The 21,890-nt window shown below is 37.5% G+C and overlaps 1 protein-coding gene across 1 annotated transcript in view; it reads right to left on the bottom strand.

Annotated features, from left to right (window-relative positions):
- LOC134800193 (TWiK family of potassium channels protein 7-like) overlaps nt 1-21,588 on the bottom strand; it is a 76,505-nt gene extending 54,917 nt beyond the window's left edge. The window contains exon 1 of the mRNA XM_063772684.1: nt 21,533-21,588. The gene's annotated coding sequence lies outside the window, so the exon portion shown is untranslated. The remainder of the gene's footprint in view (nt 1-21,532) is intronic.
- Nucleotides 21,589-21,890: the final 302 nt, after the last annotated feature.

Here is a 21,890-nt window from a genome sequence, read left to right on the forward strand (position 1 = left end):
TGACGGATTGAACGTCATAATTGCGGCAGCAATGCGGCAAAGAATGCAAGTGTCAACGACTAATAAATATTAAAACAAAATGTTACTCGATTACGGTTTAATTTTTTGTGTCATTTGTATTACCAAATACCTAATAGTTGCCAGTCAACTGAAAAAATGAACTCAACCAAATGTCACTCAGGAGAAAAATCAGTTCTCCCCTACAGGTTCCCCTTTAGCCCTGACATTACAGATAACGTATTACTTAGTAAGATACGCTACTTAAAAAAAACATTTTAAAGAATGTTATCAATCGCAGGTTTGACAACTTTTCCACCGTCATTATGCTAACATGTATGTTCTATATTATTATTGTACCTGTTTAGTTTTTAATACCATAGTCCCCTCATTTCAGTTTCACCTTTTTCGTTGTCGTTTGGAGGAAAAGAAGTTAAAAAACAACAGAAGAATTTGCTAATACCCAACAAGTCTCTTTGATTTCAAGAGATTACTTACTTTTCAAATCGTTAAGAATTATAATAACAATTACTTAAACGAAAATAAATGAATATGTTGACAAATACATCATCATTAGGCTATACTTAGGGTCGTGGTGTCTTATTATTATTGCAAACTCAAAAGGTCGTGACGTCTTATTCATGCAAACCAGATTCTTCTTTAGGCCAGTTTCTCGCCGTAATTTCAATGGTACAGCGGTTGGTTCAATGGTGCATTTTAGCAGTCGTGTGTACCTACACTAATTACTTGAAACATTCAAAAACTAACAATCTGCTCAGTAGATAACTTAGAGTCAGCACTTTTTCGGCTTGTAAGTTACAGTCATCAAATTTCCTAACTCCATAATTTTTTGATCACATCATCTCCCTTAGCTGCGCAAAAGTATTTGGTGATACTGGTGAATATAACTGTTTTTGTTAGAAATTTGTATATCTACTAGAATCTACCTACTGTTCTTTAATCTATGTCAGAACAGTCGGACCCCACTTCCATCCGCGTTTGTCGCATAATTGGTTTCGAAAATTCCCGGAATTTCCGACGAGAATTGATGGATTGTTTCCTGCAAGTTTGTCTTTGGCAAATTGTTAATTATGGTAATGCCGGGCAGACATTAAATTCATTTATAAAGGGATAAAATCGTAGGTAAGTACCTGATTAATATACAAATTGTATTGTGGTAACGTCTTAATGGGCCCAGAGGGCAATTTTCAAGAGAGTTGTGTTAATTTAAACTCTATACCTTCACGGAAATAAGGGTCGTAGTAGACGAACAAAAAAGTGATATCTTAAGGTCCATTTTTCGTGGCACGGGACTCCATAGTTCGTTTATTTTTAGCATTAGAAACAATCTTGACGTGTCTTTTTAAAAAGCGTTTTTCAATTAAAAGACACGTGAATATCGCGTAGTCTGTATCTAATGTTTAATAATAATTTTTATTATTATTCTAAATTACATTAAAGCTCTCCAAAGGGCTTCTACGTGTTGGATCTATCCCCCATCCCCACGGAAGCCTATCAAAAGAGCGGGATTTATAGGCCCGTGAAATCAAAGGAGATACAAATAATAATCATTTTAACTTAAATGCTATCCTTTACCGAAATGCTTGATGAAGAAACGTTTGTTTAGGTAATTTGTGCATAAACCAATCTTCCAATTTAACTTTAAAACTGAACTATAGGTGCGGATAACTTTAGTCTTAAGATTTACTTTACCAAAGAGTGCTAATAATTTTTCGTCGTGCATCATATATATCATCTGTGCCTCTAATAAAAAACTGTATACTCGTATTAAGTTTCATACTAGTTATGTGAAACTTGTACTGTTTTTCATTAGAGCAACGGATACATTTTTTCATTTATTTTTATTCATCTATCAACTGTTGAAAATTGGCCAGCGGCTGTTAACGTAACAGTTTATAACACAAAAACGTCAATTCACATTGTTTATATTTTCGAATATTTCATAATAAATCATGACTGACACAACTATTATTTATTGCAGAGTTTAAAATTACTCGATTTGCATTTTTCGATATAGACTCTACAAAAATATAGAAATAAACTAAAACTTTCCCACAGTTAACGCGCCTATGAAATATAATCTAAATCTGCGTGGGCAGATAAAGCAATTATTTTGTTCAGTCATGCTAAAAATTAGAGTATGCTCAAGGCTTGTTGAGGCTCGTTTTAAGCCTTGGCCAAATACTTGGTACCAGTACTTGTCCGGTACATAAATACTACACTTGTGTAAAACGTCATTAACGCAAGTCACAACCGCTGAACTCGTCTTGAGTAGGTGCGTTGCACTTAGTCACTTCCGCTTTTAACTCACTAATCTAAGCCAAGATAGGTAATTTTTCGTGCTTTTATACACGGTGGCCAATAAATTAGTGCATTCCCGTTGCCAGAGAGGTTTTGGGATTATACTGAGAAACTTTTACTATGGGACCAAATGGCGAAAAAAAATTTACCCTCCCATAAAAAATGGACCAGCCAAAATGTATGAAACAGCCAAATTCTTTTTCTCGATTTCAGGGTTGGTCCCATAGTAAAAGTTGTTCAGTATAATCCCAAAACCTCTCTGGCAACGGGAATGCACTTATGTTTTGGCCATCCTGCATAAAGATATGTTTAATAAAAATGGACACTATAGGTCTAGATTACCTAAGATAATTTTTTTTTTCATATTTATTGAATAAAATTACAAAAAAATACACATTCACCGCTACGAGCGTAGCCGATAAACAGGAAAACCGGCTTGCTGGCAGTGACTGTGTTAATATGTACAGCCTGCAATAATATGTTACTCTTCGAAGGCCGCAAAAATATGTGACGCGCTCTTATGGCTCTACAAATAAGATCGTGTCAGATATTTTTGCGGCCTTCGTTGTGTAACATATTATTGCAGGTGACTGTACCTAAGTAAGTATGAAGCAGATCGTCAGTGTTTTTTTAAGCGAATTAAATGCAGCAATGCACGAAATCTTTTATGTCACTGAAGTATTTAAATCTATTGGGAATGTGTTGAGATATAATATTTTGAAACATACAAAAAACGGTAAAGATCACTGCATGATTGTTCCTGGTTCGGAACTCATTGTGTGTACACAAAGAAAATTAACTGCATAAATATTTATTTTAAACCTCTTGCTTAAGCCCTAAATTACATGCCTTAATACTGTTACGTTCGAAAATCAAATCAACCCAAAGTAAAGACAATGATCTGTAAGTAGTTTTTTCTTAGCTTTAGAAATAAATTGATTTTGCAAATCGCAACCGTCCGACGATAGCATAGTATCCGAAACCAATATGCTCTCAACCGTCCGCGGGAACCTTACTATCCCAAGGGGTGGAAGGAACGGTTGATTTCAGAGCCATCTAACGGAATATTTCGGCATGATTTACTAATTCTCTTGCTGCAATAACGTTAGCTCTAAAAAATATAGATGGCAGTGTAGTTATAGTTTTTTTTGTAGAAAATTGTGGATGTGCAGCGCCGGGCGTGCGTCGCAAAAATCCCGGACGGTTGAGAGGAAAACAGTCTCGCGGGTCGGACGGTCAAGTGGTTAAGCGTGACTTCAATCACATAAGTTTATTTCAAGATAATCTTTTTTTAATTTTAGATTTTATATTCTTTCGGTACAGGGAAAATGCTACAAGCATCTCAGTGTCAAGTGGAGCGTACTGTTTTGCCCAGTCTCCCCTCAAAACGCTGGCGCTCATTAAAGAGTGATTTCCAGAAATACAATGCTTTTCGTTTGACCTTTGCTCAAAGGTCAGGTAGCCCCGCCAACCTGAGGTTGTTTGTATGATGGATTATGTTTGAGATGTCTGGAAAAGTGAAAAGGACTAGTTTAAACTGTAAATATTAGCGCTCAAGCGTAAATAAAGAAAATGAAGTCGTAGAAGAAAGGGTGTGATTTTATATTAAAGTAGCTCACTCAGACTTATTAATATACCTCTGCTCGTGACATTGCGTTTAAAATCACACTTGAGGAAAATAGCAAAGTTAATATTAAAACAAACATATTATAAGTACAAACGAAAATAGATATAATATAAGCCATTTGGAAAAGGCAAGGTTTAAAATGTAAAACACCTATATGCAACAATTTCAACTAAGCTCCTGGAGCAATGTTTGACCATAATTATCCACTAATCGCTCGCTTTTTTACCGCCCAAATATGCGAGAGAGATGGAGAGACAGTTAACAATATTTCGATTTTTCGTTTTTGCAGTAGGCCCCACAGAAGTAGGTACAAGCTAGATACAGTGCGCATCAAATTGAAATCAATATCAACAGCTTACCGCTCGTGGTCTACCGTTTTCGGCACGGAGGTTTCGACAGGTGGACATACCTAATGTTGTATTTGGGCGGGGTGTTTGCATCTCTCTTATATAATAATACATAACATTTGTACACGGATACGAGTAACACGAGCCACTACACCAAAACGCACTCAACCACTCAGTGCAATAAGCGCCAGACACTGAGTGTAATTAAACCATTTGCTATCGCATTCAAATACAAACTCCAATTAGAAAGATTAAGATAAAACATATCGAATTTCATAAAAAGTAGATTGAAATGAAATACGACATCACTGAAACGCAGCGTAAATAGCGATAACCTTATTGTTCACGATTATTTTCATAAAATTTGGCGAAGTTGTGCGACCTATGGAGGTTTTTGAATGGGAAGTTTTTAATTGAGGTGCACGCGACACATTTTATTTTCTATTTTATAAATTTCCGGGGTACAATAAATAGAAAGTTTATTAGAATCATTTATATTGCATTTTCCAAAAAGTTTATGCATGTAATACGATGATCTTAATCTGAATTTTCCAGTTGTGACCTTCGCGCAGCGTACACTGACCAACAGAAGCACGAGTAAGTAGCCAGGAGTATTTTTTAATTTTAAAGTGGGTGAGTCTTTGAGTAAAAGTGGCATTAAAATCGGTATTTAAGCTCGAAATTTTACATTCTTGTCACTATGATTGCGAAGTTTTTTTTCAGAATTATGAGAATAATGTACCTATCTTATTTTTCTTTCTTGGCAACAGATAGGTAATCACTTTAGATTATTATGTCAGCATCAGGTAGCGTTTGCGGTGCGAGCGGTGCGTTTCCTGGAAATTATGCTCGTTAATCGGTACAATATTAGTTCTATGCGGATTTGGGAATACTAAATACAATTTTACCTTATCCCGAATTCAGGCTCATACGAATGTTAAGCGGGTTCCAATTGATTTCGGGAAAAATCCCTTTTTAATGGCCCCATTTGTAAAGCCCGGAATCGATTTGAAGCGTTGTTTGTTCATCTAAGGGCGTATTCAGAAATAAATCCGATGCATAGAGATGTTATGACCAAGTCCAACGAGATGGTGTGACCAAATATCCGCCCAGATGGACATCACACTAAGCAACGCTTTCCACAAAGCAACCGACAGGGAGAAGTGGAGAGCTGCCATAGGAAAAATTAGTAAGCGGAGTCACGATCTTCAGCAGTGAGGGACCGACTTAGAAGAAGAAGAAGAGTTGTTATGTAACCAAGTCTTAAACCTCTAACCATTCTAACCTGTCTGTACAAAATGTCTCTTTTCACTATCAAATCCTATTAGATTGGTCACGAAATATGCCATTTTTCCTGACACGACCAAGCAAATAAAGGTAAGGTATCAATCATTCTCTTCTTCCTCGCGTTATCCCGGCATTTTGCCACGGCTCATGGGAGCCTGGGGTCCGCTTGACAACTAATCCCAAGAATTGACGTAGGCACTAGCTTTTACGAAAGCGACTGCCATCTGAACTTCCAACCCAGAGGGGAAACTAGGCCTTATTGGGATTACTCCGGTTTCCTCTCGATGTTTTCCTTCACCGAAAAGTGACTGGTATTTCAAATGATATTTCGTACATAAGTTTCGAAAAACTCATTGGTACGAGCCGGGGTTTGAACCCGCGACCTCCGGATTGCAAGTCGCACGCTCTTACCGCTAGGCCACCAGTACTTCAAGGTAATCAATTATTACAAAAAATAATTTATCACAATTACATGTCGAGCTCTTAGAGCCTTATCAGACTGGCTCAAAACAACTCTGGAGTGATCCAAACATTCCAAAAGCCTACCCTTATCGATGTAAAACTTCACTCGTATCAGTTTATCTCGCTCGCACGCATGTGCGAGGCTGAGTTTAGGCTAAAGAATACGAACCAATACGTTTGCAATATAATTTTGATACGTCAACGAGAATAGGGCCCTCGTGTTTAATGGCAACAATATACTCGTATGTTGGTATTAGACTCAACGTTATTTTATATTTTTTTGTAATTTTAGTGTTGTTTTATCGTTACGAGGAACCCGTGCGGTATTTTGTAATAAAATATGCTATTTTGGGTATTTTATTGAAACATACGTCCGTGCCATTCAAGTATTTATATACCTACTGAAATGTAAAAACATAAATTATTCTCGTACCATTCAGTGTAGGTATTTTTTGGTCTCAAAAGTAAGCTCTAAAAGTAGGTACACAAAACATTTTTTTTTGTTTTGTAAATAATTAAATCAAAAATATAGTTTACACATATACGTTCTTGCATTAAAAAATAGAGACAAAAACGTGTGTTCAAGTCTCATTATTTACCCTGCCTTTCATTAAAATATTTTTTTTTTGTAATTTATGACTTGGCCTAATACATTACTTGCCATGTTTAACCATGTATCGAGTAAATGTACAGTCAATGCTATAAATATGAACTCGTTGTTCGCGTCCGTACTTCCGTGAAGTAACTTTCATACAAACATGTTTACCGAATATCACGGGAGATGGCGCTGTACTTTAAGTGGCGATTTCTACATCGCGCTATTGAAATGTTTATTGGGGATTGTAAAATATAAGGGTTTGGGATTATTTTTAATAAATTGGCTTCATTTGAGACTGGTTGTTTATTTTCATAGTCAATCCTTCATTAGTAAAGAGCGCCCTTTTTGATAAAGTTAGTACATACACTCATTATCGTGTAATATTCGTCAATTACTCTCAAATAAATTAAATGAGCGACCATCTAGCCTGAATGGTACGCGTATTTCCCCCAGAGACCGATTCTCTTTTATATAATTTGATACGGTTTTCATCATGTTTTTATAGGATTTCCGGATGGACTTCAAAATTGCGAAGTAGTCTCGAGGATACTTATCCGTTTTTTTTTTGCTCAGTAATAATGTTTAAAGTGTATTATTAATAGCTTATTATACAATGAACTAACGTGGAAGTGTGCGCAGCTAATGAAGAAATAATTAGTTAACTCACATTTATAGACGGGTCTATCGCGAATTTATTTTATTATCTTTATTTACCGACGTTTCGACACAGGTTTCACTGGTCATGGTCGCGGCTAACTGATGTCCCAGTGAAATGGCAAAACAGAGATTTGTGCAACTACCCGACGAAAAGAACCTGACAGTGACAGTGGAACCTGTGTCGAAACGTCGGTAAATAAAGGTAATAAAATAATATTATCTTCGGTTACCGCAATAGTTACCTACTCATACTCAACTCATGACTCAGACACCCGTTGACCACGAACGCTGTAAAGGGTTCGAAACGTCGTCGGGATGAATTCAATATACGCGATATAATCCGTTTCAATAGTTTTATTTCGTAATAAAATAAAATCGCGATAGACCCGTCTATAAATGTGAGTTAATATGTGTTCAAAACGCGAAAGTTTTAAATATTATATAATTAGTAAACATTACTTTGACTATTTGTAAACACTAGCTATCACTTCACTAAAAACAACTACCGAAGAACATCATGATCTACGAGCACACTTTTGACATCTACCTACCTCCTCCGTTCCTCCTCCTCTAACTGTGTCTGGCTAGTACCCTAGCGGTCAGAATTTATCGTTTTATAGGAGCCATACACATACAGTATCGATGGAGTCATATTACCCAAGATGGAATAAGTAGTTATATGACTCGCTTTCGTATTTCGCTCGCACTTATGGGTGCGCGTGATATGCTTCATGACACGTTTCATGGTCGTATCAAAATAAGATGAAAACCATATCGAATTATGAAACCAGAATCTGCCTCCTACTTTATAAAGTTGAAATATTGGCATCGGCGTAAAATATCTGACGCTTCTAGTAATCTGATATTCTTTTGTTAAGAGTTGTGATTAATTAGATTTGGCTGTCGATAATGAATACTGATAATTAATGTGTATGTGAAACTTCTAAGTATGATTTAAACGAACCGATTTACTTACATCGAAGATTTTTGTGTATAGGTATGGTGATTTTATGATTAAATTTGATATTTGCCCGCGTATTTTTAACGCAATACCTACTAGTGTATGATTTTTTATGCTAGCATCTCCGATGGTGACAAATATTGCGGCTCAACTTGAAGTTTCTAACATATCTACTCATACATTAATTTTAGAAAGTCAAACAATTTTGACATGTAGCCACGTAATTTCAGTCTTGACTATTAAAATTTTCACATTATACGGGTAAATTTTAAAATAAATACTGGTCTGTTCTCCTTACTGATTTCTACTCCATAACTTTCTTCTTTCTCATGTAACGTAGTGATTCCCCGTCAATGCTTTTCAACTTGTCGATAATTGAATTGGCTGCTCAAAAAGCTTGACTACAAAAATACATAGGTAGGGGAGCCGGGGGCTTAATGTAACAGGGGTAAGTAGTAACGCTTAATTATGACGGGGAATTAAAAACATTTTAATTTTTTTTTGCTGAAGGACTTTCTTATAACTCGAGGAATAACGTAAACACCGCCATTGCCCCGCCAGACATCGAAGCGAGTGGATGTGCATACGAGCTCTGTTTCGACCAGGTATTGAAAAAAAAATACGGGGTAAAATGTAACAACTCCCAGTTTTTCAAAAAGTGTCTGGTGTAAAAGATGCGTAAACATTTTAAATTATTTTGTAAACGGAATTAGTGCTTAGATAAATACTTTACAAACCCTCATACTCAGAATCATAAAATTATACATATTTTAGACAATACAGGCCTTTTTCCTAAAACTGTTACAACAAGCCCGCCGCTCCCCTACCTAATCAAAAATTGACAAAGGCAAATACTTTGAACGTTTAAAACCGTACGTAAACATTGTCATCGAAGCAAACGTTCCATTGATGTGATTCCGATTCCGGCCCTATGGAGGAATCCATTATCCGTAATCAAAAAAAATTCAATGATTCTTTTTCATATGACCCGTTTATTCTAACAACAAAATGAATTTGCTCGATTTCACCCGCCCGATTGTTCCGCGGATTTTTCATTCGTATTTGTTCCCTACATATTACATAGTAATGAATGCGCAAAGGCTTTGATTTGTACGCGGGCACTTTTCGAAGCGTAAAGTTGAATTTTATTTACGATGTACGGTATTTCATGTTTTACGAAATTATTATTCTGTGTGAAGCAGTAATTCGGTTTTGATTTATTTGAATTGTATATTTATAAATATACAATTCAAAGAAATCAAAACCGATTGATATTTTTTATCAATAAGAATGACATTACCATTAATTAATTACATTACTATTGACACTGTAGGTACCTCGTCATTATAATGAATTGAAATTAGTTAATATACTAAAATAAATAATATACACTTACTTTTTAGTATTTGTTGTTATAGCGGCAACAGAAATACTTCATCTGTGAAATTTTAACTGTCTGGCTATCACGGTTCATGAGATACAGTCTGGTGATAGACAGACAGACGGACAGTGGAGTTTTAGTAATAGGGTCCCGTTTTGATCCTTCGGGTACGGAAACGTAAAAAGTCAAAGAGGATTTTAGTTTGGCGGTGACATTGCAAATACACATAAAAGTGGCAAAATGGTCGCTTTGTCACGGTCCGTCATTACATAAATTCAGTTTGTAGAAACAAATCTTAATTTTTTGGCTCGGAGCTCTGAATAAATGTGGATTTATAGTTGAAATGTTTATGTACCTATATTGTACCGTAAAACGGGGTGAGTAGGTTTCGCGGGGAGAGGTGGGTATGAATGGGGAGAGAAGGTTTGAGAGGGGGGTAAGAAGGGATTTTAAGGCTACTGCTACAAAAATAATGTATTCCAATTTAAAATGGAGCTATAGTAATACGCATAATAAAAAAAACAACGGCTTGCACTCCGGGAGTGCCGACAGAAGTGAAAACTCAATGAGTAGTCCAAAATGTCTGCAGCACTATGTATAATTGTAATTGACCCAGCCTCCTTTCTATTGAAAAACTTTAGTTCCGAAATTGCTGGCCAGTGAACTTGTTTAAAATTCGAAATTCAAATTTGTAGCGTTAATTGTTTAAAATTCGAATAGAAATTGTAAAGTTACCTTGCAGACCTCGCATCTAAATATAATGTCATGATATTTTGAGTTTTATTCACCAGTACTAGAGTTCACTTTTATTAGAAATTTTATCAAGATGTAGCTTTATTGAATAATATTTGAGTGATATAAAGTCAGAATGTAACTGTGAGATCCTCGTATTTCAACCCGTACAAGATTAGAACCTTTTTCATGTAATGTCATTGAGTTTTTCTTTATTGATTTAAATGCCATTTAAATGAGTGGCCATCTAAACCTTACGGTCACGTGATCGCCTTACGCTGTCTCGAGTTTATAATTTTTCCCCACCTCAAAAAGTGCCCAGCGCCGCTAAAGAAGTTTTCACTTCAAAAAAAATCGATCCAACAATCTTCCAAAATCACCTTTGTATGAAAACCCCTCTCACCCCAAATACGAGGCACTACGGGGTGAGGTGGGTTTTCCTCTTTATCGTCAAAGTTATGAAATGAAACTACCCAAAATAAAATAAAAACTAAAATACAAACGTACGGAACACTTATTATATACACCATTCAGTTTTCATATGTAAAAATAAAATGTTATCGAGGTTTGAATTTCAGTTTTGACCCTCCTCACCCCATTTCACGGTACGACATGCGCCATTATAAAACAAAAAAAAAACACATTTAACCGATTTGCAAGACCGAAGTGATCCCATAAGAGCACCGCGAACAGTTTTGTGCGGTGCTCTATAAAACTATATATATCTTATAAGTTTAAATTTTTGTTAATAAAAAAAACAAAAAAATTAGGCTATCATTATATTAGTTATATTGACAAAACTGACAGCTAATGCCCAGCTCGACCCACTCGATGCACGAGTTAACCGATTGATTTTCCTCCTATTTTGACGTCTTGTATTTTATTGTAATGTTAGTAATATTTTTCCCTTCACTACACCTTACAAAAACAAAGTCTCCCGCCGCGTCTGTATGTTTGTGTGTATGTATGTTCGCGATAAACTTTAAATCTACTGCCAAGATTTTTATGCAGTTTTCACCTATCAATAGAGTGATTCTCGAGAAAGGTTTAGGTGTATAATGTTTAGGTTTTGTGTAACCCGTGCGAAGCCGGGTCGGACCGCTAGTTATAAATAATTGTTACATTTTTCATTTTATGTTAAAAAATCATGTCATTTCTTATTCCTGTTAAACCTAATCTTCGTACAAACTAAAAAAGCCTACAGCTTTGTAACAATCCCCATACTTGTAAAAAACAGGGGCCAAATTCGACACGTACTTATCTGACATTTCAAATCCACTTCATATCATCAGTTGATTGTATCGCATGTTCGTCGAATCGCATTCCAGATAACGATATTCATCTCATCTGATTCCATTAAAGTCAATATTCTTCCAGAAGCCCTAGAAATAAATCCAGCGTGAGCGGCATGATTAATATCAGTAGAACTCTCGGGCGTACTTATCAGAACACTCGTGGATAAGGCATTATACTTGTGTAATTTACTACGAAATTCGCTATACAGTTGCTGAAAGAGACGGTCTTCTCCTCTGTCGTATCGCTCTTCACGTTGAGGCGTCCACATCGGTAGTAGAGGCGGACACAGCTCTTCGCACAATCTCCCGCCATTTCTCCCTGTTCGCAGACTGTCTGGCACAGTCAGATACGCGATTTCCCACTGCGGATTTTATTTGGTCAGTCCAGCGCATAGGTGATCTGCCGGGCAATCTGGTTCTCTCCACTTTTCCTTGTACGACCAGTCGCTCTATGGAATCGTTATCTCGCCTAGAGAGAAGATACGGTAGGTATAATATTCGAAAATTGGAACTTCCAATTTGATGTAAATTTGATTTATTTTTGACATCACCCGCCCGTGCTACCTCATACACGAGTTGGTGTGAGTGAGATGAGTTATCAATAAAAAACAAGTCAATAACAAATCACTATTCTGGTACACATATTCTTCCTAGTATTTAGGGGATTCATCCATCAGCATTAGAAATTCAAACTTTAACATATGAGGTAGGCCTCAAAGGCTTTTTCACAAATTAATATTTCATATATCTGACCTAGATGTTATCATGCTCATCACATCAGCCAAAAGGTTTCCGCTGATAGACAAGGATCTCTAATGTCCGGTCACACGATGGCCTCGTACAACGGTTTTCGGCTGTTGAGAAAATATCACTTTAATTAAAAACCCGTCAAGTGCGAGTCGAACTCGCGTCCCAAGGGTTCCGTACTGCACACATTTTCGAACGAGCGAGCAAAGCGAAGTTCTTAAGTACGTTCAACTGTTCATTCAATTGTTCCGCACACGGCTGGCTAGGGGCACGCCCCGGCTTTTCCGTGTTTTTTAACTGAGCAATCAGATGATAGTTACGCAATATATTTTTTTAATTTTGTTCAAGTATTGTGTTAAGCATAGTGCCAAAATTTTTTTTGCATTGGTTAGGCGTATCTCTGTTATTTCAAGATAACAGGGCTATAACCGCGAAAATCGAAGTTCGCAAGTTGCTGGCATTTCTCTCTGTCTCTTCAATTACGGTTTCATTGGAGTAAAAGAGAAATCTCCGCAATTTGCGAACTTCGGTGTTCGCGGTAGACCCTCTGATATACGGCAGTTCAGCCTTCTCATTTAGCTACTCGTACTTAAACCAATTTTTTGTTCTGTTTGAGCACTAACCTCCTAGAGCTCATCCTTCGACCTTATGTGGAGGCGCACCTCTCTCGGATGATTCAGGCCTTCGGCACAACGCAGCGCTTGGCCTTCGACCTTCGCACTAGCTGTCCACACCACGTTTCACGTACACAATTGCGGTTGTGGCCCTGATAGAGCTTATCCGCAATTCTTATTCTTAAGTCCGGCTCACGCTTAGTTGCATACTTCTTATACGTTTTTCCAGTAATCTATAGGTATCGGGCCCAATCGCTTAGCAAAAGATAGAACAAAATCGACGATCTCCTTTGCACATGTCGGAGGCTCCAGGCCTTCAGGGCCTTCGACCTTCGCATTCAGACACTTGAACTATAATTGTTCTGTGTTTGAGCACTAACCTCCCGCAACTCGGCCTTCGGCCGTGCGTTTCAAAAAGTCTCTAGGAGACGCTTCGGACCTTCGGCCCTACGCGTAGCTCGGCCTTCGGCCTTCGCTAAAGCTGTCCACACCACGTTTCACGTAAACCATTACGGCTGTGTCCCTAAAACAGCCCAACCGCGTTTTTTTTTCTTAAGTCCGACTCACGCTTGACTGTAGATTTCTAATAGGTTTTCCTGTCATCTAGAGGTGAAGAACTATTATGTGTATTTTTTTTCAAAATTTTAGACCCAGTAGTATCGGAGTTAAGGGGGGGAAATGGACATTTTTTGCCTATTTTCTTAAATAACTTCTAAACTATTACCAATAAAATTAAAAAAAAAAAAATTTGAGATCCTCAAAATAAGCTCTTTCATTTAATATGTAACACGATATGGTTTGCAAAACTTTATTTTTAAATTTTCTCATATTCCCCCTAAAAGTGCCCCCTATGCTTAAAATTCATTTGTTTTTATTACATGTCCGTCTTTGGGTCACAGACTTCCATATGTGTACCAAATTTTAACTTCATTGGTCCAGTAGTTTTTGAGCAAATAGGCTGTGACAGACGGACAGACAGACGCACGAGTGATCCTATAAGGGTTCCGTTTTTTCCTTTTGAGTTACGGAACCCTAAAAACATTAAAGTTTAAACCATTAAATGCCGAGATCCGTATGTGTAAGTAGGTATTTGACGTGAGTTAACTTAGACCAACTAAATTCACGGTCAATGTCACATCTAGCAAAACTGTCCATTGGCTAAATCTTTCGCAAAACTCTTTTATACCGATTTTATTTATAATGTAAACGGGGCCGCACACGATTTATCTAAGCAGCGAGGGAAATAAAGAAGCATTTTTCGTGTGAAACAACCAACTCGGCCCGTTTTTTATCGGCTTATTTGTATTAAAAGCGCTGTTGCGTGGAAAAAATGTTACTCCCCTTTTACTACGTTCTGTGTTGTAAAAACATTAAGTACCTACATGACAGATGTCATTACATAAATTACTATGAGGGAGGTTTTATGCTACAATAGGTAGGTATTATTTAAGAATAAGAATAAATTTATTGAGAATAAATAAGAATACAGTAAATAGTATGCACAAAAGGTGTCCGGTAAGCCCCAAACTAGGCTGAGCCTGATCTTGGGACTCACCAAAAAGAGTATGCGACAGTTGGGACATTGGAAAAACTAAACCTAACTTAAAAATTATGTATGAGAGTGGGTGACAAAATATGAGAGTTGTGCTTGTGACGGTGTGTATGTGTGTGTGTGTTTGTGTGTGTATGTAATATGTAGGAGAGCGATGCGAGCGAGTCAGGCCGACATTAAGAACGTATTATATCTTCAGTGTCATTGTAGGATAAGGTCACAAACCATTTTTTGAGTTTAAATTTAACATTTGATAAGGTAATAACATTATGTCAGAAGACGTTTATTCGTCGCTAATTCCAGTGCTCAGCTAAAACAATCTATCAGTTCGTTATCTTATCAATACTGCTGCAATCTACTTGACACTAGTGTCGAGATGAAGCGACTGCGGACGTTCAAACTAGGGCTCGCGGTCGTGTCCGGGTTTCGTGTACACGTGTTCGGTACCCGTTTCCGAACTACACGTACACGGTTTTCTGACCCGTTCTACACGTGTAGTCGTGCACACGTGTAATTAAGATCCGTGTATCCGGGTACCCATGTACCCGTGTACACGGCGAAACGGACCTTAAATACACGCGGGCCTAACCCGTCCTTGGCGTGTAGCGGAGATTGTAGTAATGTATATATGGATGTTCAATGTGATTGATATGTGTTGTACCAATTTAATTTATTTTTCACCTCAGCAGCTCGAACAAGGGTACTTTGCTAACAGTGAGCAAAATGCGATTTTGTTAAAGGAAAATATAACATATTCCGTTCGTGGTAGTTTCAGTCAGAGATGGGCAAAATTCATTTGAATGACGAATTACGAATTAGAATTACCAAATCATTCGCGAATGACGAATAATTTTTTCGAATGATCATTCGTGTTCAATTCATTCGCGAATAATTTATTCGGCGAATAAAATAGCCCACGTATAAATTATTTGCGAATAATATTGTCGAATAGTTAGCTTACAAAATAATTATTTAGCTGTTTTATATCCCAATAGTAAAAAGAAAATGTTTTCTATAGGTTTATCTGGTTGGTTGATTTGAGGTGTGGAAACTGGGAATACGCCTCATGTATTGGCGGTCACGTGGGGCGAGAACAACTGGAAATACACCAATAATGGGGGTATTCCCGTTTGTCCCCTTCGGGAACATGTGGGAAAAGACAAACAATCTTTCCCATTTGTCCCCACTTCATTGAAGCAGGAACAAATAGGAACACACCATTAACGGGTGTATTATTCTTATTGTTCCCCGATGGGAATAGGCGCTGCATATAAAACATTTCCATTTGTCCCTCATGTATGGCGTAGGTCACGTGGATAGGGGACAAATGGGATTACATCAATAATGCACCCATTATAACCAATAATGGGTGTATGCCCATTTGTCCCCGCGGGGAACATATAGGAAAAGAAGCCGCATATAAATATTTCCCATTTGTTCCCACCTTATTTTTGTAAGAACAAAAGGGAACACACCATTTTCGGATGTATTCCCATTTGTCCCCGCCGGGTACAGAAGTGATAGGATTTGCATATAAATATTTCCCATCTGTACCCTCCTTATTGGTGTGGGGACAAATGGGAACACACCATTTTCGGAAGAATTCCTATTTGTCCACGCCGCGAGAGACATTTGGGAAAAGACGCTGCATAGAAATCTTTTGTATCGGCACCAAATGGGAACACCAATATCGGGGACAAATGGGAACACCAAAACTCATATAAAACATTCCCATTTGTCCCCGCCTCATGTATGGCGTAGGTCACGTGAATCGGGGACAAATGGGAATACACCAATAATGCACCCATCATTACCAATAATGGGTGAATTCCCATTTGTCTCCGCGGGGAACATATGTGAAGACCCTGCATAAAAATATTTTCCATTTTTCCCCACCTTATTGGGGTGGGGATAATTGGGAACACATTTTTCGGATGTATTCCCATTAGTCTACGTCGGGAACTGATGGAATAGGTGCTGCATATAAATCGTACCCATTTGTCTCCGCCTCGGGGACAAATGGGAACACCAATGTCGGGGACAAATGGGAACACCAAAACTCATATACAACATGCACATTTGTGCCCGCCTCATGTATGGTGTAGGTCACGTGAATCGGGGACAAATGGGAATACACAAATAATGCACCCGTCATTACCAATAATGGTCGAATTCCCATTTGTCTCCGCGGGGAACATATGTGAAGACCCTGCATAAAAATATTTTCCATTTTTCCCCACCTTATTGGGGTGGGGATAATTGGGAACACAATTTTCGGATGTATTCCCATTTGTCTACGTCGGGAACTGATGGAATAGGTGCTGCATATAAATCGTACCCATTTGTCTCCGCCTCACGTATGGCGGCGGTCACTTAGGGCAGGAACAAATAGGAATACACCAATAAAGAGTGTATTCCCATTTGTTCCCGCGAGAAACTTATGGGGAAAGACGCTGCATAGAAATCTTTTGAGGTGGGGACAAATGGCAACGCCAATATCGGGGACAAATGGGAACACCAAAATTCATATAAACATTCCCATTTGTCCCCGCCTCGTGCATGGCGTAGGTCACATGAATTGGAGACAAATGGGAATACACCAATAATGCACCCATTATTGGTGTATTCCCATATTACTAATAATTACCAATAATGGGTGAATTCCCATTTATCTCCGCGGGGAACATATGGGTAGACCCTACATAATAATATTTTACACAAATATCGGATGTATTCTCACTTGTCCCGGCCGGGAACAAATGGGAATAGGCGCTGCATATAAACAATTCCCATTTGTCCCCACCATGGATGGCGACGGTCAGTTGGGGCCTTTCCCAAAATTTTCCTTGGCTCTAAAATACGCTGCAGTTGCATACCTATTCAGATTTGCCATCTGAGTGTGTATTACAAAAATCCTTCGTGTAATTTATTCGAATAATTCATTTCTTATTCGAAATTCTAAACGAATGGTTTATTCGCGAATATTAATCTCACCATAATTATTTAGATTAAAAATGATTCGAATAATGCCCAACTCTGGTTTCAGTAAGCATAACTATCTACTTTTGTATTAAATAATCATTTAGGTTTATATAACACTTTAAACTCTCGCGTTTTGTACACATATTTAATTACACAAACGGGTCTACCGCGATATAATTTCATTGTTTTTACCTTTAATTCCGACGTTTCAGCTGAGTTGCACCAGCTGTGGTCATGGAAAGACTGACGTCCCAACAAATGGTAACATGGTGGTGGTGGTATTTAGGTTTACTTTAATTATCAAAAAACTACATCAATGAAGAAATTGAAATACCAACAATGAAGTCAACGGTTACTGAGATATTGTTAATTTTAATCTTATGATTATTGAAACAAATTGTACTTACCTACCTATTATTGACATTACAAATCAATCCAGTAAAACTGCAAAGTAGGTAATCGAATCTTCCTAACCTTCCACATATTCAATCGTATGTCTTCATAGCACGAATCTCCGCTACACGAGAGTGAAGGGTCGAACCGGCGGGTAAATAAGATCCGTTATTTCGTGTATCCGTGTACCCGTGTACACGGGTACCCGTGTAAACGTTTCCGAATCCGGGCGGGTTCGTGTAGTTCGGGTTCTTAAGCCCGGCGGGCTTAAGAACACGGGTACCCGTGTCAGCGTGTAACACGTGTATCGGGAGCTCTAGTTCAAACTGAATAATGCACAACTAAATAAACAGCGAAGTCACTTACATTTTTTAAGATTGTTAGTTTTTTTTAAGTTAAAACGACGTCGAGGATAGGGCGAAGTGGAAGCAAATAACACGGAAAGCTGACCCCATCACCATGTGGGATATATAGCCCGGAAGAGAGAGAGAGAGTTTTTTTTAAGTTGTCAATAATACCTATTTAGTGAAGCGTCTCAGCTTACATTTTCGGTTGAATGGCTGTCGGCTCTCGTGGGGCCCGAACGGTTGTTTGTACTTTCGTGACTAGGTAGAATAGTTCAAAAATTAAGTAAATTGTGAAATAAGGAGGCTGATTACGCCATAACTTATAAAAATACGATATTGACCGTGAGCACCAATTAGCGTCAGCGGCTTACATTGATTGGTGCTGATGAAATGCAATTAGGAGTTGTTTTATAATAAGACATTTTGCTTGCACCTATTGGTGTCCGTCTGATGTTTGATAACACGAGTCAAAATTGTATTAAAATGAGATGCAAAACCATATAATTTTTTTAAGTCAGAATCAGCCTCAATAATTTACGATGTTATAGCGGAAATATACTCGCGTAAATAAAAATTAATTAATCTATTCGTCCCACATTTAGCAGTGCCATATTGACCTTTTCAATTTCACTGACATCGAGAACCAGCGGTTTATGTAATTTACAATTCCCTGATGAATTTATCACAAATACCAAAAACTACGTGATTAAAACGTAATTACAAAAAATAATTTGCTTTAAAATTGATTTATTTTGCGTGTACCTACTTTTTTTTTTTACCTTAAAATAAATACTTGTGCGTCTACGAGTCCGTCTGTGGCATTTTGCACCTATTAAACGGATGAACGCATTGGACCGGCAATCCAAGGATGTGGGTTCGAGTTCCACGTTGGCCAGAGTTGCTCATCGTTGATTTTTTCATTGTATTTACAATTTATAGATTGTAATAATGTGGTACGACCCACAATAAAAATAGAAAAATATATTAACATTTAGGATGAACCGATTTAAGTGTGATTATCGGTAAATGACTTGTGATTACATCTTGTGACAAATATGAAAGCAAACATGGCCAGAAGTCAAACCGTATTCAACAACATTAACCTTTACGTCGGCACGTCAACGAATTAATAAAGTGTCATCAACGCTAAGCAACAAATTGTACGTAAACAACCTATACAACATATAACACGAAATGTACCTACTGACTTTATATCAAGTCAGTGGCGTCGAATAATAATAATAATAAGGCGTTCTACATGATATTAAAGCTCTCCAAGGGGCCTCTACTTATTGGATCTATATCCCCACGCAAGCCTATAAAAAGACCGGGATTTACAGGCCCGTGAAATCCAAAATGGAGTTACAAATAATAATAATAATTTCAGCCTATATACGTCCCACTATACGGCACAGGCCGAATAGGAAAAAAAAATCATACCTGTTTGAGTGACTAAGCTGTTCTAAGCTTCAATAAACTTAAAGACGATTAGGTCACAGGACCCATCCACTATCGATAATGATCCTTTTAGACGGGGACATCAATCTTTCTCTCAGACTTATTTTTGCTGCTCTTATATTCTGAACTATCTGTATATTTACAATAAATATAATGCCAGAGTGAACAAGCGGTGGTTGTAATGAAATAGAAGCTATTTATTGAAGTTGTTTTGTTAGTTTTAGTGTTTGTTTTGGTTGTATGATTGTTTTTATTCAAATCGGCGTGATCGTCTCTTATCTTTTTTTTTCAAGTAGTGATCAAAAGTGTTAACATCGCTGGTTGCAAACAAGCATAGTGCTCGCTTATTTTACCATTGTCTATTGACAGTGACAGTAGAATGCGCCAGCCTAAACTTATGAAAATTATATTATGCTCAATACGGATATATGGTCATTTGGTATCCGTGACAGCGTGATAAAACGGTGTTCGTCCCTTTCTATCCCGCGGAGTAAAAAAGTGATAGTTATTTTATCAAGTGGATAAAGCGATCCATAAATACACCTGCAGTACGGATATGTTGGTCTTTCTTGTCTACGTGACAGCGAGATATAACGGTATCCGTCACTTTCAATCGCGCTCTGTTAAAAAGTGACGGATATTATCACGTGGATAAAGCCACCCATAATAGGCCTGCAGGTCGTCGGCAAATTGTGGTTTACGATAAGTATTTTCAGTAAATAACAGTAAACAAGTACCTAGTTACAAAATTCCCATCCGATCCGAGCTAACAACTCAATTCTAAGTTAATACCTACCGTTCCTCCATCCATCTTTCACCGCACATTCAAAACAACCTCTTATTTATCGCGTCCGACGAGGAAAGTGGAAAATAACTTGCGGAAAAAATAGTGAACGCGAGGAAGAAATCAAAAAGTTCAGGCCGCGGTCCCGGCGTGACGAGTTGAAAAATAAAATTATGCGAGAAGTTCCGTGTAGCCCGAGTGCTTCCCGTTTCTGTATTCGAATAACTGACCGAGTGAGAGTGAACATTTGCATGAAGAAAAGTTTTTGTTTGAAGAAACGTCACTTTTGACACTGACATATCCAATCCATATCGTATCTTTAATCTGTATATTTAGGTATTTAAATAAAAGTAAACAAAATCTAACCTCAAATGGTTCGTTAACCCAGTTAAGGGTAGATAAAAACATTACATGATCTAATTAATAATGTAGGTCAAAGCATGTCAAAGTCAGGTCATTCAGTGACTGATCCAGGCGGTTTTGTATTTGATTGGTTAACCAATAAATATTATAACTACCCGAAAATGTACAAATTGTTCGTTTACTTTTATTTAAAGACCTAAAGATTCCGACTATAGAGCAAATTTTTGACGTACCTATATTAAAGCACTCTCTCTCCTCTTCTCGGTCTCCAGAATCACCCTGTAAACTGGTTAGCGGACAAAAGCTCGCTAAGGCCTGGCTGGCAATTCGAATAACAGCCTTGAAAAGGGATGCCTCAGCCGTGGAATGACGTAAGCGTATTTCGAATTTACAAAAACGTCTGTCGTTTAACGTTGAACTGTAGGCTGATGGAGATCTCAGGTTATTTAACTTAAAGTTTATTTTGCACAGGCTTTGCGGTGAAACTGGTTTTAACTTGTTTTTGCTGAAAGGATTGTGTTTTTTAATATATGTAAAGTTTGACAGCTAGTGTAAGCAGCACGAAATGGGAGTTTCATTTTACTTTTTATACTTACATAATTATTGTTTAGCTTATAATAGCTTACCTTTAAATACGAGTTCCTTGTTGAATTTACTCTTCACCTCGTTCTAGTTAATATCTGTAACAAATTACAAAACCGTGAAAATTTTATATTTATAATATGAAGTTTAGATAGTTTTTACAATTTTCTACAGATTTTGTGGTAGACATATTTTTTGCTACCTATATAATGCACAATTACACATGGGTAATTCTTACAAATCGCATAATTGAATACCAAGGTTTTATGAAACCTGAAAAATAAAATGCAGTGGATCCCCGATTTCTGACCGATTTGATTTGACGGACAGACCAAAAGGACATGGTGAAGTCATAAGTCGACTACGGAACTCTAAAAAAGCAGTTACCTTAACATTTGTTCG

This window comes from Cydia splendana, chromosome 19, assembly GCF_910591565.1.
Source record: "Cydia splendana chromosome 19, ilCydSple1.2, whole genome shotgun sequence".
Classification (NCBI taxonomy): Eukaryota; Metazoa; Arthropoda; class Insecta; order Lepidoptera; family Tortricidae; genus Cydia; species Cydia splendana.